The sequence below is a fragment of the Argentina silus genome (assembly GCF_951799395.1).
Source record: "Argentina silus genome assembly, chromosome: 19".
NCBI classification, from domain to species: Eukaryota; Metazoa; Chordata; class Actinopteri; order Argentiniformes; family Argentinidae; genus Argentina; species Argentina silus.
In genome coordinates this window covers 17,120,299-17,136,219 of record NC_139673.1, presented here as the reverse complement: position 1 = coordinate 17,136,219, position 15,921 = coordinate 17,120,299, and the positions used below count along the sequence as shown (strand labels likewise).

Below are 15,921 nucleotides of genomic sequence, written 5' to 3'. Positions count from 1 at the left end.
ATATTTTTGTCAGCCCCTGTCAAACAGCTCTTTGTCATTGTTCTGTGAACATTGTGTCATTTATTAATCTTCAGTGATTGGTCAGATGAGCTCTTCAATATCTTGTACCTATGGTAATCCAGTGCACATGGTTAGATCTGGAGTGGAGAGGGCGGTCAAAGTTTACACAGGTATTTGGTGTGTGAGAGCCCTGGAAGTTTTCTTCCTCCTATTTAATAAGAGAGAGATGTGGTTTTACACCGTCTTGCACAGTATCTGTTGGCTGGCTTACATGTCATACTGAAAGTAGAAACGCATGCTTTTACAACTCTGTGTGTGTGTGTGTGTGTTTGTATTTGTTTGTTTGTTTCAGATTGAGGGTGCATTTATCCAGGGCTTGGGTCTGTACACCATGGAGGAGCTGAAGTTCTCTCCCTCTGGGATGCTGTACACGTGAGGTGCGTGTGTGTGAGCGTAAGGCTGCAGCTCTAGTGCACATCTACAGGGATGGCTCTGTTCTTGTCAGTCATTCAGGAACAGAGATTCAGGGGCAGGGAATCCACACTAAAATGCAGCAGGTACACTCTTAGTTTGTTTGGCAAGGTTTCAGTGAATGAATGATGACAGCCCCTTTAGACGTGCTATTTTTTGCTGTCCCACAACTTTTCACTACAATTTCAGCAAAAATAAGAGAAAATATTGTGATCCCATCACTTTCCATTCATCTTTTAACTCAGGGTCAGATGACTGTCACCTACTTTGAAAAGAAGGTTTATGACATTAGCAGCTCCTTCTCTCAACCTCTTCCCAACACTGCTACCACTCCTCCCAAACCCACTGCGCTACATACACTCTTTGGTTTATCAGCTCTTTCCCCCCTCTCCCCTGATATTATACTAAAACTGGTCACATCCAAGCAGGCAACCACAGGCCCTCTCAATCCTATCCCCCCACCCTTTCTCCAATCCATTTCCAAAGACCACCTTCCATTCCTTACCACCATAATCAATTCCTCTCTATCCACAGGATCTCTCTTTAAGACAGCCACAGTCAAGCCTCTTCTCAAGAAACCAACCGTCTGCTGTCCATAACTACAGACCGGTATCCCTTTTCTCCATCTTATCTAAAACCCTTGAACGTGCTGTCTCCAACCAACTGTCTCACTATCTCCTTCAGAACAACCTCCTTGACCCTCACCAATCCGGCTTTAAGGCTGGGCACTCTACTGAGACTGCTCTCCTTGCTGTCACGGAGGCCCTCCACTCTGGTCGAGCTTCCTCCCTCTCCTCTGTTCTCATTGTTCTGGACCTGTGCGCTGCATTCGACACAGTAAACCATCAGATCCTTCTCCCCCCCTCTCAGTACTGGGCATCTCTGGCTCTGCACTCTCATGGTTTGCATCCTACCTGGCCAATTGTTCTTACCAGGTGATGTGGAGAGGGTCGCTGTCCTCTTCACGCGTCCTCACCACCGGGGTCCTCCAGGGCTCTGTCCTAGGGCCCGGCCCTTACTGTTCTCCCTCTATACCAAATCTCTTGCCTCGCATGGTTTCTCCTACCACTGCTACGCAGATGTCACTCAATTCTTTCTCTCTTCCCCCCCTCTGACTCACAGGTGGCAACACATGTCTCTGCGTGTCTTGCAGACATTTCTGCTTGGGTGATTAGTGACAGTAGTTAGCTATACTGCTGCATGGAAAAAAAGTAGTTAACTACTGAAAACACTACTAAGATTTGAATTTCGTTTATTTAGTTTACTACGACCAAGCTACAGAAAAATGTAGTTAAACTAATAGTTGAGCTACATGTAATGGAATTACTCCCCAACATTGACATAGATCAACTATTGTGGGGTAGAGTAACTTCCCCCAAGCGACGTTCAGATTCACAACCTTCCCCTTGCCAACCAGCCACGTTAGCTAGCTGACTATATATATATATATATATATATATATAAATAATCACATTATGTACATATCATTTTGTTATATAATAATATAATTATCTCACACAGTATGCCGAGATCTTCCCTTTCCGTAATATTAACAACTTCAATGCGTGTCATTGAGGTACACTAAAGCCTATCCTAGCTTATCAAACGACATTACTAGTAAACATCATGTATTTTTCTTTACAATTTTGTAATGATACATTATTAGGACCCACCACTGTTTTGATTGTTTTCCACTAAGCTTCTTTTTATGTCTGTCTGTCTTGGAATATCAGAATTTCCTTTCAAAATCGTGCCATCTAATGTTGCCTATGTGTAGAGTGTGGGAGTATTGTGTAATATGTCAAATTGCATCGCTGCAGTCTAAATACATCTGACTACTGTATAAACTTTTTAATATATAATTTGTAATATTTAAAGGAGATGTGTTGATTGCATTGAAAAAGTTGGGTGAAAAAATATGAAATGGTTAGATAATTATATTTTATTTGTCAGCACATCAAACTGCTTCACAACATAACAAAGCTCAATGTTCAGTTCTAAATGTAGGTGTCTAGTTTCTGTATACTTTTGCTGTAGATCACAGATAGCTGAAAATACATTGATTCATGGTTATGTAATCAACACATTACATTACATTTATTTGCTATCAATAGTTTAATTTCAAACACGTTTTACAAGCAAATGTTCTGTAAATGTAGTGGAATTTAAATCATGGTATTCTGAAATAACATACCGTTAACCAGAGCTGTTGATTCATTCAGAGACTTTATTCACAGAGAACAAAGCCGGGTCAGGTTTGCAAAGTTGAACACACTTTTCACTTCCGTTACCTGTCTTTTTATAGACATCACATAGGTCAACGCCCTTCATTCAAATTCCTGTCTACTTACACCAATGATATTTAAGAACTACATTTCGTCATCCCGGGGCTACGCCCCCTTTGACTTGGCGTCTGTCAGTCTACTTGAGAGATCAATTGACCTAGGCTATTTTCTAAAGCCTTTCGTCCTGGCTGTTTACAACTGTGTTTATTACCCATCCATCCTGTCCCTAGATCACTCGATCCTGTTTATACAGCTGTGTACCATTTTACTTCAAAGCATCCATACCTTCTAGTCAGCTCCCACTTATCTGATCTCACCCCTCTGAGATGTTCCAGGACCACCTGGTGTCCTTGTGACCTTTTCCCCTAGGTGTGGGATTACCAAGGCTAGTATTTGTCTTTAGATTTACTATATATTATCACCCACAAAGAAGCAAGCAACCTACCACAAGCAGTAAATAAGGTGAATGATTGGTTGTTGGGGACAGACCTCCAGCCTACATGTCCCCAGCTGCTGGCTCATACATTGATCCTCCATGGTGTGAAAGTACCCTCCTTTGGAGATGGTGCCTTGGGAAAGAAATGTAATACCATTATTGTTGATCGAGAAAAATAGAGAGACCAAAGCAAATGTTTAGCATGTAGACATTAGACATGTTTAGCATGTAGACATTGTACCATGTGGGTGAACTGGTCCTGACAGGCCATGCGGATCCTCTCCGAGGTGGCAGGAGAACTCAGGGGGAAGCTTTCCCCTAAGCCTCTCTGTAACAAGTCCCTTGCTCACAGATAGGCGGACGCAGTGTGGTGGTAAGGGAATGTCCCGTTTATTATAAAAATGGTTATAATTTCTTCTGTTGGCACGACCGAAAAGTTGAAGGGCTGCAACGCAAGATACCACCGGGTGATCCTCACAGACATTAGACATGTTTAGCATGTAGACATTGTACCATGTGGGTGAACTGGTCCTGACAGGCCATGCGGATCCTCTCCGAGGTGGCAGGAGAACTCAAGGGGAAGCTTTCCCCTAAGCCTCTCTGTAACAAGTCCCTTGCTCACAGATAGGCGGACGCAGTGTGGTGGTAAGGGAATGTCCCGTTTATTATAAAAATGGTTATAATTTCTTCTGTTGGCACGACCGAAAAGTTGAAGGGCTGCAACGCAAGATACCACCGGGTGATCCTCGCGTTCACATCCTTCATGCGGTGGAGCCACTGGAGGGGAACATGGTCGGAATAGAGGGTGAAAGCACGACCCAGCAGGTAGTAGCGGAGGGCGCCGACCGCCCACTTAATGGCAAGGCACTCCTTCTCCACCGTGCTGTACCGGCCCTCCCTCTCCGACAGTTTGCGCCTCAGGTACAGCACCGGCCGGTCAGCCCCCTCCACGCGCTGGGTCAGCACTGCTCCCAGCCCTCTATCCGACGCATCCGTCTGTAGGGAGAAAGGGAGGTTAAAATCAGGCGCATACAGGACCGTTTCTCCACAAAGAGCGCCCTTAAGGGCCTCGAACGACCCCTGTCACTGGCCCGACCATTGGACCGGATCGGGGGCACCCTTCCGGGTGAGGTCCGTCAAGGGACTGGCCAGCTCTGAAAATCCCAGCACGAACTGCCGGTAATAGCCAGCAAGCCCCAGGAAGGCCCTCACCTCCTTTTTAGTCTTGGGCCGTGGAGAGGCTTTTCAATCAGCCTTTTCAATCTGCGGCCACACCTCCCCTCGACCCAAGTGGTACCCCAGATACCGGATCTCCCTCCGCCCGATCACGCACTTCTTCGGGTTGGCCGTCAGCCCCGCCTGCCTCAGGGACCGCAGAACAGCCACCACACTCTGCACATGCTGCGCCCAGGTGTCACTGTGAATGACAATGTCATCCAGATAGGCCGCAGCATAGGCAGAGTGCGGCCGCAGAATGCGGTCCATGAGGCGCTGAAAAGTGGCTGGGGCTCCGAACAACCCGAAAGTGAGCACCGTGAACTGGAATAGCCCGAGCGGAGTGCAGAATGCAGTTTTCTCCCGGGATACCGGCGAGAGTGGAATCTGCCAGTATCCCTTCGTACAATCCAATGTCATAAAATATTTGGCCGTGCCAAGCCGGTCCAAGAGCTCGTCAACCCAGGGCATCGGGTAGGCATCGAATTTGGAGACCGCATTAACCCTTCTATAATCCACACAGAACCGTATAGACCCATCCGGCTTGTTAACAAGCACGATGGGGCTACACCAGTCACTGCGGGACTCCTCGACCACACCCAGCTCCAGCATGGCTTCCAATTCCCTGCACACAATGTCTCGTTTGTGTACCGGCAACCTATAGGGACGCGTGCGCACCGCTTAACCCGGCTGCGTTTCTACATGGTGGTCGATAAGCGTAGTCCGACCGGGCAGGGGAGAGAACACGTCAGCGAACCTAGCTTACAAATCTGCAACGTCCGTGGCCTGGCTAGCAGAGAGATGGTTATCAATACCGACCGGATTGCTAACTTTTGATTTTGGGACTTCTGGTCTGAACTCTCTCTCTGGAATTATTGTAGCCAGAGCAACAGTGACCACGTCGTTCCATTTTTTAAGGAGATTTACGTGATACACCTGCAAGCTATCCCCCCGGTCCAAGCGTACTACCTCGTAATCCACGTCCCCCATGCGACGTGTGACCACAAACGGCCCTTGCCACTTCGCAAGTAATTTCGTGCTGGAGGTGGGTAACAGTACGAGCACCTTGTCTCCCGGTGTAAATTCTCGTAGGTTAGTTCCCCTGTCGTATAGGCGCTTTTGACGCTCCTGGGCTTGCAGCAAATGCTCGCGTGAGATAACCCCTAGGGCGTGGAGCTTTGTGCGCAAGTCCAGGACGTATTGAATCTCATTCTTACTGTCGCTAGACCCTTCCTCCCAATTTTCTTTAAGAAGGTCTAGGACACCCCGGGGCTTACGCCCGTAGAGTAATTCAAATGGGGAAAACCCGGTGGAAGCTTGGGGAACTTCCCGTACCACAAACAACAGGGGATCTAGCCATTTATGCCAATTCCGACTATCCTCGTGCACAAACCTCCGGATCATTGACTTCAAGGACCGATTGAACCTCTCACCAAGGCCATCAGTGGCCGGGTGGTAGACACTGGTTCGAACCGCCTTGATGTTCAACAAGCCATACAGTTCTTTGAGGGTGCGTGACATAAAATTAGTGCCCTGATCGGTGAGAATCTCTTTCGGGATTCCCACGCGGGAGATTACTTGAAACAATGCCTGCGCTACACTCCTGGCAGAGATATTGCGCAGCGGTATTGCCTCAGGGTATCGGGTTGCGTAATCTGTCAAGACCAACACAAATCGATATCCCTGTGTACACCGATCAAATGGCCCGATAATATCCATCGCAATGCGGTCGAATGGGTTCTCGACCAATGGTAAGAGCCGCAAGGGGGCCCGTGGAATGGCCGGGGGATTTACCAACTGACATTAGCGACAAGAAGCGCACCACCTACGCACCTCTGCCCGAATTCCTGGCCAATAAAATCGAGCCATTATACGGTTTAGTGTCTTATCATACCCTAAATGGCCCGCCATGGGGTTGAAATGAGCCGCCTGGAAGACCATTTCCCGGCGGCTACGGGGAACCAACAACTGGGTTACTTCCTCCTGGCTATGTGAGTCACGACTTACTCGGTACAACTTGTCGCTGATAATCCCGAAATAGGGGTGGGCGCATACTGTGTCTGGCCGTACTAAAGTACCATCAATCGCTATCACTTGGTCATAGGCCGATCGTAGGGTCTCGTCACGAGACTGCTCGAGGGGGAAGTCACCTAGCAGCGGATAGTTCGGCGGGGAAATCTCAGGTTGAGACCCCCCCGCCGGCTCCGGCTCCTCGGCAGTGTCGCGAGGCGCCGCCTCAGCACAGAGCACATTACACGCCTCACACCTCCCTCTCTGTCGTGCACGCACCCTGGTAGCCCGCTTTACCACTTGAGGAAACCCCTCCCAATCTACACCCAGAATAAGGGGATGCGTGAGGCGCGGGCTAACCGCCGCCTGTACACTATGCTTTTTCCCTTCAAAATGAATCTCGATCGCGACCACAGGATATTCGTGAATGTCCCCATGCACACACTTCACCAACACCCTCAATGCCTTTTACAATGCCCCCGGTCGAACCAGGCGCTCCTGGATCATGGACTGCATGCAGCCCGAATCCAAGAACGCCTGGTGCGTATCATGTTGTATCCTTACGATACGCCGCTCCTGGTCCAGGGGGGGGCCCGGTATGTCGCCGATGCGGACGACCTGCCCCACCTCCCTCACTGGGCACTCCGCCTGTACATGGCTCGGCCGTCCGCATCGCCAACACACCCCCTCTGTTGCTCGGGGTGCTTCCTGTGGGGCCAGGGCTGGTTCTCGACATGCCTGCCCCTGCCATCTCGTCCTCGGGGCGGGCGCCGGTCTCTCCTCCTCCGGCACCATGGCTCCTTCCGGGCGCCGGTCACCGGGGCTCCTGCGGCGGGAGGGAGAGGTGGTCCTCCGCCAAGGTAACGGCGGCCGCGAGATCCTGGGGCCGGTGGTACTGGACCCAGGCGGCAGTCCGGGCCGGGAGCCCCGTGAGGAATTGTTCCAACACCACCCGGTCCCCAACCTCCTCCGCCGAGCTGTTCCCTGGGTCCAGCCACCCCCGCGCGCTGTCCCGCAGCCGCTGGGCGTAGGCAAAGGGCCGGCTCCCCTCCTCCATCCTCAGGGCTCGGAACCGGCGACGGTGTTCCTCCGGCGTGAGGCCCAGGCGGTCTCGAATTGCCTGGGCCAGGGACGGGTAGTCCCGCTGGGCGGCCGCTGGGCGGCTGTGGGCAGCGAGCTGCGCCTCACCTGACAGGAGTGGCAGCAGATGGTATGCCCACTCGCCGTCCGACCACCCCGAGATCCTCGCCATCCCCTCAAACACCGCCAGGAACGCCTTCGGGTCGTCCAGGTCCCCCATTTTCTGGAGGTGGACCTTGGGGGGACCTTGTGCCGACCCGGGCGCCGGCCCCGCCTTGATGGCCCCAACGAGCTCCAGAAGGAGGGTACGGTCCTCAGTCCTTGCCGTCGCCATCTCCCTCACCGCGGCCTGGTGCTCCTGCTGGAGGTGGGCCTGCTGCTCCAGTACAAGGGCCATCCTTCCTATGGCCGCGCTTAACGCCTCCATTTCCTTTTCTTCCGCCTTCACTGTGCCCCATGTTGGGCGCCACTGTAACAAGTCCCTTGCTCACAGATAGGCGGACGCAGTGTGGTGGTAAGGGAATGTCCCGTTTATTATAAAAATGGTTATAATTTCTTCTGTTGGCACACACATCTTAAATCATCTAGTCAACGAGGCTTCATTTGCAACAGGTGTGCAACGGAGCCTCGTTGACGTAACCCTGGCCACGGTCGTGTAGCTCCCTCTACAGGCCGAACGCTGCATGTCCCCCCACACTCTCTCTCTACGGGCTGCAGCAATGGCCTCCTTGATGGCAAAGAAGATGGTGCAGCCAAAGAACACTGTAGGCTCACCTATACCCTGTAAGGACATGGCCATCAATAACACAGAATCAAAGTAACTGATTATAGGTGTCTCTGCATATTTTGAGAGAAGGCTTCGCTGAAAACACTTGACATTGGCATGGACAAAGCTCTCATCATGAAAGAAGTGTCAACATTCACACAAGGTGTGCATAGTGATCAATATATTTGTGGGTGTGTCAAGCGTTTTGCCTTTGACATGGAGATGGCATGGGGATTTCGAGCGTTGGCCAGTAGGTGGACGTTGAGCTGGGGTGGGATGTCACAGAGGGCTGGAATCTTGTACTGAGATGGACCCCTGGTCATCAGCACTCCCTCAGGGGAGAACTGCAGCTCCTCAATGGTGTATAGACCATTGCCTGTGACAAAGCCCCCCTCGATCTGGAAACAACACATCACCTTGACTAACTCATCGTAAAAATGAAGATTCTCATTTACATCCAAATATGTCTCTCTTATGTAATGAGGTGATAGAAGGCACTGCACCTGTCCCACATCAAGCGCTGGATTGATGCTTCTCCCAACATCCATCACTATATCAGTTCTGATATTCTGCAACAAACATGACAATTCATTTCATAGGTATGTGATGCACTGTAGGCCTACAGTAAATCCTTGCATAATACAACAATTTTCCACTGATGTAGACAACGGAATAATACCTTATGATCTCCAGTGTGACAGTCTATCTCCACCTCAGAGCAGCAGGCCCCAAAGGTGAAGTAGTAGTAGGCCTGTCCCTCACTCCTCTCCCAGTCCACACTGGTGTGTGGTCCCCTGCAACAAAACATACAATGACAACAATCTTCCAACCAGTCTGGTAAAATGTTATTTATTTATGGGTAACATTTTACACACATCACAGTCTATACTGAGAGGATACATACATGAAGAAGCCAGTTGATGATAAGCTGATCTTCTGCCAATAAGCCTCCATAATCTGTGGAAAAACAACAGTTATAGAAAGGTGTATTGATAAGGAAAACAACACAGGGGTTAGTTCTCACATGATTCTAAGTCAGGCTGGTTGTGATTACCCATTGTGGCTAGCTGTTTTGGGGATGCTTTTCCATAACAGGCTCCAGACGCCTCATCAGTGTCTCACAGGCATCCTGAAACAGGATGTCATTGTGTAAGACGGCAAGAAAGAAAACTCCACAGCTCTACAACAGACTACAGGGTGATAAACATGATTTCTGTGAGGATGGGCAGAACCTTGACTGCCATGCCAACTGCATCTGTGCCAAAGGAGGCTGCTGAGGGTGCTGCATTGGGGACGTTGCCTGTGCATATCTCCTTAATGTAGATGGAGGACATGGGAATCTTCAGGATACGGCTAGCAATCTGGAACACACAGCCAGGGAAAAGTTTGGACAGCTTTGTACATGGTGGGATAGTTCATTACCACACCATATTATTTCTAAAGCATCCAATGGGTTGCATGAGAGATCATATGCATAGTGTTGTAGTTGTACACATTGCCTACCCCACCTGTAAGGCCTTGGTGTTGATACCTTGGCCCATTTCTGTGCCCCCATGTGTGACCAGCACAGAGCCGTCTTTGTAGATATTGACCAGCGCTGCACCCTGGAGAAGAGGAACACACTTCATAATTCTGTTACTTTACAGTCAATGTAGACAAGTGTTCAGGTTCAAAATGAAAACTGACATCCTCTGCCTGCCGTAGTCGAAACATTAACAGAGGGACATGTTGCCACAAAGTCAAGGGAGTTCTTCACCTGGTTGTAGAAGCCTTTGGAAAACCCAACACCAAATTTGAGTAGCACAGCGGATACGCCTCTTTTCTTCCAGTGGTTGTAGGTGTTGAACTGCTGGATGGCATGAAGGCGCTCATGGTAACCAGCCTTGTCCAGACAATCCTCCCAGCAGCGCACCATGTCACGGGGCGAGAAAAGCTGCTTGTGGTGGGTGGAACACTCCTCCTCCTTATACATGTTTATCTCCCTTACCTAGGAGACCAGATGACACCAGAGATGCTCCAGTGGTTTGATACTATGTGTGGAACAGTAAATGTGGGTTACTGTCCCACACAGTCCAGTGAACGCTCACCTTCTCTGGGGGAGACCACATCTGACAGCCACTTCATGCACTACGCTTTCGATCACAGTCAGGCCCTGGGGGCCTCCGAAGCCGCGGAACGCTGTGTACGACGGCAGGTAGGTCTTACACACCAAGCCCCGCCCACGTAGGTTGGGGATTTTGTAGCCCTTGTCCATGTGGAGCAGTGCTTTCTCCATGATCTGTAACACAGCATGGATGTTTCTGTTGTCCCCTCAAATGTGATGAGAATCTTTAGTACATTTCAGCTGAGATCTGCCAGGCAACATGTTCAAGAATTCCAGAGGCAGTTGAGTCATGGACTGTATTGAATTGAAAGATTATTAATGAGCTCATTAATAATCTTTCAATTCAATACAGTCCATGACTCAACTAACTAACAAACGATGACTCGTCCATTACTGTAGTACGTGAGATCTGCTTCCACAATGGTCCCATCATTGTTGTATCCCACCTTTATCAAACAGGTTATTGTTAGAATACATACAGTAGTGAATATTGGTGTTAATCTTGATATAATATTGGTGTTAACTTAGATGTAACTCTGAGACCAGGCTACATAGGGGTGGAAACACATTGTGTATCGAGCACACTTCTGGCAAAACAGAACAGTTTTTCCTTCAGGTGAAGGAAGGTGACCTCACATCAATTCAGTTTTGATTGGTTCAATTTTACTCAACTTAAATCAACCCAAGTCAGAGTATGTGCACATACTCTGAATGATTTGTTAACAAGAGGCAGTGAATCTATTTAGGATGATCGAAAGAACGTGTAGTCACTCTGCTCGCCTACAGTAGCTGCCAACAAGATGCTGACATGTGCGTCCGACCTTGACCAGTGTAGGTCCTACTCCTCCAAAGAAGATGTTCAGAGACTCCACAAGGTTTGTGCCCTCCTTGACAGTCACCTTCATCCCAGCATTTACAATGGAGAACACAAACTCTCTTCTCTGGGCCTGGCGGAAGGCTGATGCAAACTCCCACTACAGAAATGACAGTCCACAGTCAGTCAACAAATATGAGATGATACGTCTCCTTAGTTAACTTTAATGATCAGTTACCAATCATGTGACCCCTCCCAAAAAAGGTTACCTATCTTATCTGATCCAAAGCATGATGTACTGTAGGCCTATTACAAATCAACAGTCTTTGGGAAGAACCATTTAGTTATTGCTGGTCTATAGAGGTGTGTGTATGACAGAATAAAGTAGTCAAATCTCACTGGTTTTGAATAAGGGATGTCAACAGATAGAAGGACTTCATCTGGTCTGAGTGCTGTCTTGCCAAAGCCAGTGAATAGCTCTTCATTCAGAGGAACCTCCCTTGTCCCACCTACAATAGAGAAAACAATAAAACAGAGTCAGTGCATGTCATTAATTAACCATATTGAACTATTTGTTCAAATTAAAATTCAGTGATATCAGAAGACTGACCAAAAGTACCTTTTGAAATCACTACTAGCTTGCACTCCAAAGCAGCTAAGATGCTGTTGAGATCATACTTAGGATTGGCACTCAGGATGTTCCCTCCAATGGTCTGTGCAGATCATAAACCAAGAAAAATACAATGCTCGGTATGGTTATCGGGTAACTGTGAGTGAGTAAGTATCACAACTGTCCTTTATACCGTATATGAAAGCCCTGTTGCAGGATGCTGGGCTAGTTTTGACACACACTAGAGTGCATTGATACAGTATGTCTGTGGCTGCTGGATAAGGCTTACAGCCATGTTGCGGATCTGTTTTCCTGCTAGACACTGAAGGGTCTGTATAAGGGCCTGGTATCCCCTGCTCTTCTCTGCCTCCATCTCCCCCATGGCCATCTGCAGCTCCTCCTTCAGAGTGGAGAGGGTGCAGGCAGCTCCCACACAGACACCTGCAGAGACACACAGCATGTTTGGGAACCTGAGGGACTGTTCAGGTTAGGAATCTTTTAAATAAAATAAATTAACAGATGTATTGCAACTATCATCGAGACCAGGTTTGTCAGCAGTGGCACTGTGCTTGTTTCGATACTACAATTCTATGTACGACTCTTGCCTTTTCTTGTCTCAGGGGCTCCTCTGATTGTATCCTGTGAAACATTATTTTTCTATGACTGTAAAAATCATTCATCTTTTTGATATTTCCAACCTACCTTTCTTCCCCCACTTCAGAGTCTTCAACTCTGTAATCCTCCCAGCATAGATACTCAGAGGATGAGGGACTCCTCCTAGCAACATCTTTGGTCCTGTTGAGATACATACATAATGTGTGAAAAATAATGACAAAATAGCATGAAATTAGACCAGTCAATCAATTGTTTGTATCAGCAGACTATACAGCTGTTTCATTCAGGAACAAACTATGCATGTTAGAGTAAAAAGAACATCATTATTGTTCCTCTTATAAAGGTGTTTACCAATAGTTGCGTTACCAACTACCACAGGGGCGTCAGGGTATTCCGTTTTCAACTCCAAAAGATCAGAAAGATAATGTGGAGATATGAACTTCAATCTTTCCCCTTGGAAATACAGACGGCCGCTTTAATTTTTTCTCTCTGTGAGCTTGTAAAGAGTGTAAAAGCAGTTTAGCTTTCTTTGAGTTGACAATACAATTGAACACTTTCATGTTGTCTGAACTCTGAAAACAGAAGTTGCCTCACCATTAGTTCTGGGGGGAAAATAAGGTCCTGAGATGGGTCAATGGGTAAGACATCCTCCATAACAAACAGCTCCTCAGAGATCTACCCATGTAGAAGAACTGTAATTAGCTTGGATTGTATTCTGTTCTGGTAGCATAACCGCAGTTACACGCTACCTTTTCAAATTTGGTACTGTCAAGGGGACGAATGCCATTCCCATGATTTAACACATGTACTGTATTAGGATGAAATTCATAGGGAGTAGGTTTTGACTCACATCTCTATCCTTGTGGTGGTTATTTTCATTTTGCATACAGCACTTCCCCCCTCCCTCTCCATTCTGGCAGCACTCTGAGACCTAGTGAAAGATAGCATATGCATTTCACAGAACGTGTAAATGTACCCAAACATTTTTTTAAATGTTGTTGCATTTTGATTAGGAGACATATGCTTTGTATTCCGTATTCTTAAAAAAGTTTGTGGAATTAGGTCAAAAATATAACTCACATCACAGAAAGTCTTGAATCCATCAATGATTGGCCAGTAGCCAATGCAGCGGCAGAGGTTTCCTTGAGGAACAGAACAAGCAGTCAAAAGGGGAGGGGGATAGAGTGCCCTCCAGAAATATTGGAAACAGGAAGCATTTTGTCTTCCTTTACGATAGGGTCAAGATTAAACATTTTTTAAATATACTCCCCCTATTCCAGATTTTATTTTAAAAATCATATAATGTCCAAATAAAGTACTCATGTTTAGTATTTGGTCGACAAACCTTTACTTTTGTAAGTCTAAGGTTTTGGCTATGGCTCTGATTGATTTTTCCTGATAATAATGGCTTCCTCAGAATCTCTACTTTAATCTCATAGTAATTGAAAAGAAGACAAAAATGATTCCTCTTTCCAATACTTATGGAGGGCACTGTATTTACCTGCCATACAGTATCTTTGAGTTTCAAATTGGCAGTAAGTAGTTTTTATTGCTTATCTGATATGTCAGTTGAGAGGATGAGCAACTTACCTCCCAGAGACTCTCTGATGTCCTCCATAGTGGGCTGGGGCTTGTTCCTCAGTAAAGTGTACATGGACATCACCATGCCTGGAGTACAGAACCCACACTGAGAGGTGTGGGCCTTGGCTATACGCTCCTGAAAACATAAACATATGTGCATATGAACCATTCTCTGAAGGGAGAGCTTCACTTCCATATGGTATATGACCAGACCTACAAGTGCAGTACCTGGACAGGATGCAGTTTGGTCTTAGTGCTGCCAATACCCTCCACTGTCACCACAGCGGCCCCATGCAGGGTGCAAACAGGCTGCAGACAGGCGTTAACAGTATAGTGGCTAGAGTCAAAGGTCAAGGATATGTGAACAGGGTTGCAGTTGTTTAAATGTATCCCAAAACAAAACACGCAGGAGCCAGCCCACGTCCTGACGTCCCTTCTGAGGCCCGGCCAGACGAACTTGGCCCCCACCAACCTATTGGAGGCTTTCACGCCCGGGTGGGAAAGGCCGTGGATGGTGTCGAAAACACGGCGCCGCCAGCCAGCAGGCACCATGGGGCGCGGTTGGCCAGTGGAGACGTCGCAGACTAGCGTGGCTTTGGCGTCATCAAACACCACGTCCTCCAGCCACAGCCCAGTGGTGGCCGTCCGGTAGGCTTGAATGTCCGAGTCCGTGGCCTGGTCAGCGGCCATGGCAGCGTAATCCAGTCCCAAGTGCACGGACCCCACGACCGACCGGGAAAGGCAGTCGGCGACGGAGTTGTCCTTGCCAGACACATGCTGGATGTCCGTGGTGAACTCAGAGATGGCAGAGAGCTGACGCTGCTGTCGACCAGACCACGGCTCCGCGGTTTTGGCCATGGCGAATGTCAGCGGCTTGTGGTCCACGAAGGCGGTGAACCGGCGGCCTTCCAACAGGAACCTGAAGTGTCGGGTGGCGAGGAAGAGACCCAGGAGCTCCCTGTCGAAGGTGCTGTACTTCCTCTCGTTGTCGCGAAGCTGCTTACTGAAGAAGGCCAGGGGCTGCCAGGCCCCGCTCACCCACTGCTCACACACCGCTCCCACTGCGTAGTCTGATGCGTCTGTCGTGAGGGTGACCGGGGCAGTGGGAGATGGGTGCGCCAGCAGCGCCGCGGTGGCCAGCGCAGCCTTGGCCGCGTCGAAAGCTCCGTCCCTCCCCGGGGACCAGTCCACGTCATCCTTGGGCCCTTTTCCCCGCAGGGCCCCGTACAAGGGCCGCATGAGGTGAGCCGCATGAGGAATGAACCTGTTGTAAAAGTTCACCATGCCCAGGAACTCCTGCAGGGACTTCACAGTGCGGGGGCGTGGGAAACTGGCGACGGCGTCCACCCTGGCGGGAAGGGGGACCGCTCCCTGTGGAGTGACGTGGTGTCCGAGGAAGGTAATGGACGACAGGCCAAACTGACACTTGGCCGGGTTGACGATGAGGCCGTGCTCGCTGAGCCGCTCAAACAGCAGCCGGAGGTGTGTCAGGTGCTCCTCTGCACACGCGCTGGCCACCAGAATGTCATCCAAATAGACGAACAAGAACGGCATGTCCCGCAGCACAGAGTTCATCAGGCGCTGAAACGTCTGCGCCCTTTAAGGCCGAAAGGCATCCGCAGGAACTCAAACAGGCCAAAGGGCGTGATGACCACTGTCTTGGGGACGTCCAATGGGTGGACCGGTACCTGGTGGTATCCTCGCACCAGGTCCACCTTGGAAAAGATGGTGGCCCCCGCCAGGTGGGCGGAGAAGTCCTGTATGTACGGGACGGGATACCGGTCGGCGGTCGTGGCGTTGTTCGGGCGACGGAAATCGCCGCAGGGGCGCCAACCGCCATCAGCCTTAGTCACCATGTGCAGGGGGGAGGCCCACGGGCTGTTCGAGCAGCGCACGATGCCGAGGCGTTCCATGGTGGCGAACTCCTCCCTGGC

General features: G+C 49.2%; 1 pseudogene across 1 annotated transcript; it reads right to left on the bottom strand.

The window, feature by feature from the left end:
* Nucleotides 1-131: 131 nt before the first annotated feature.
* Nucleotides 132-15,562, bottom strand: LOC310819877 (aldehyde oxidase-like; annotated as a pseudogene). Its single transcript has 24 exons — nucleotides 14,216-15,562; nucleotides 13,997-14,123; nucleotides 13,487-13,548; nucleotides 13,257-13,337; nucleotides 12,978-13,081; nucleotides 12,758-12,879; nucleotides 12,494-12,586; nucleotides 12,081-12,232; nucleotides 11,801-11,894; nucleotides 11,581-11,690; nucleotides 11,165-11,341; nucleotides 10,741-10,813; nucleotides 10,351-10,541; nucleotides 10,020-10,250; nucleotides 9,772-9,867; nucleotides 9,496-9,624; nucleotides 9,318-9,392; nucleotides 9,168-9,220; nucleotides 8,943-9,057; nucleotides 8,767-8,832; nucleotides 8,473-8,661; nucleotides 8,198-8,278; nucleotides 3,434-3,520; nucleotides 132-137 (listed from the first exon to the last, which is right to left on the bottom strand). The product of its transcript is annotated as an aldehyde oxidase-like (transcript).
* Nucleotides 15,563-15,921: the final 359 nt, after the last annotated feature.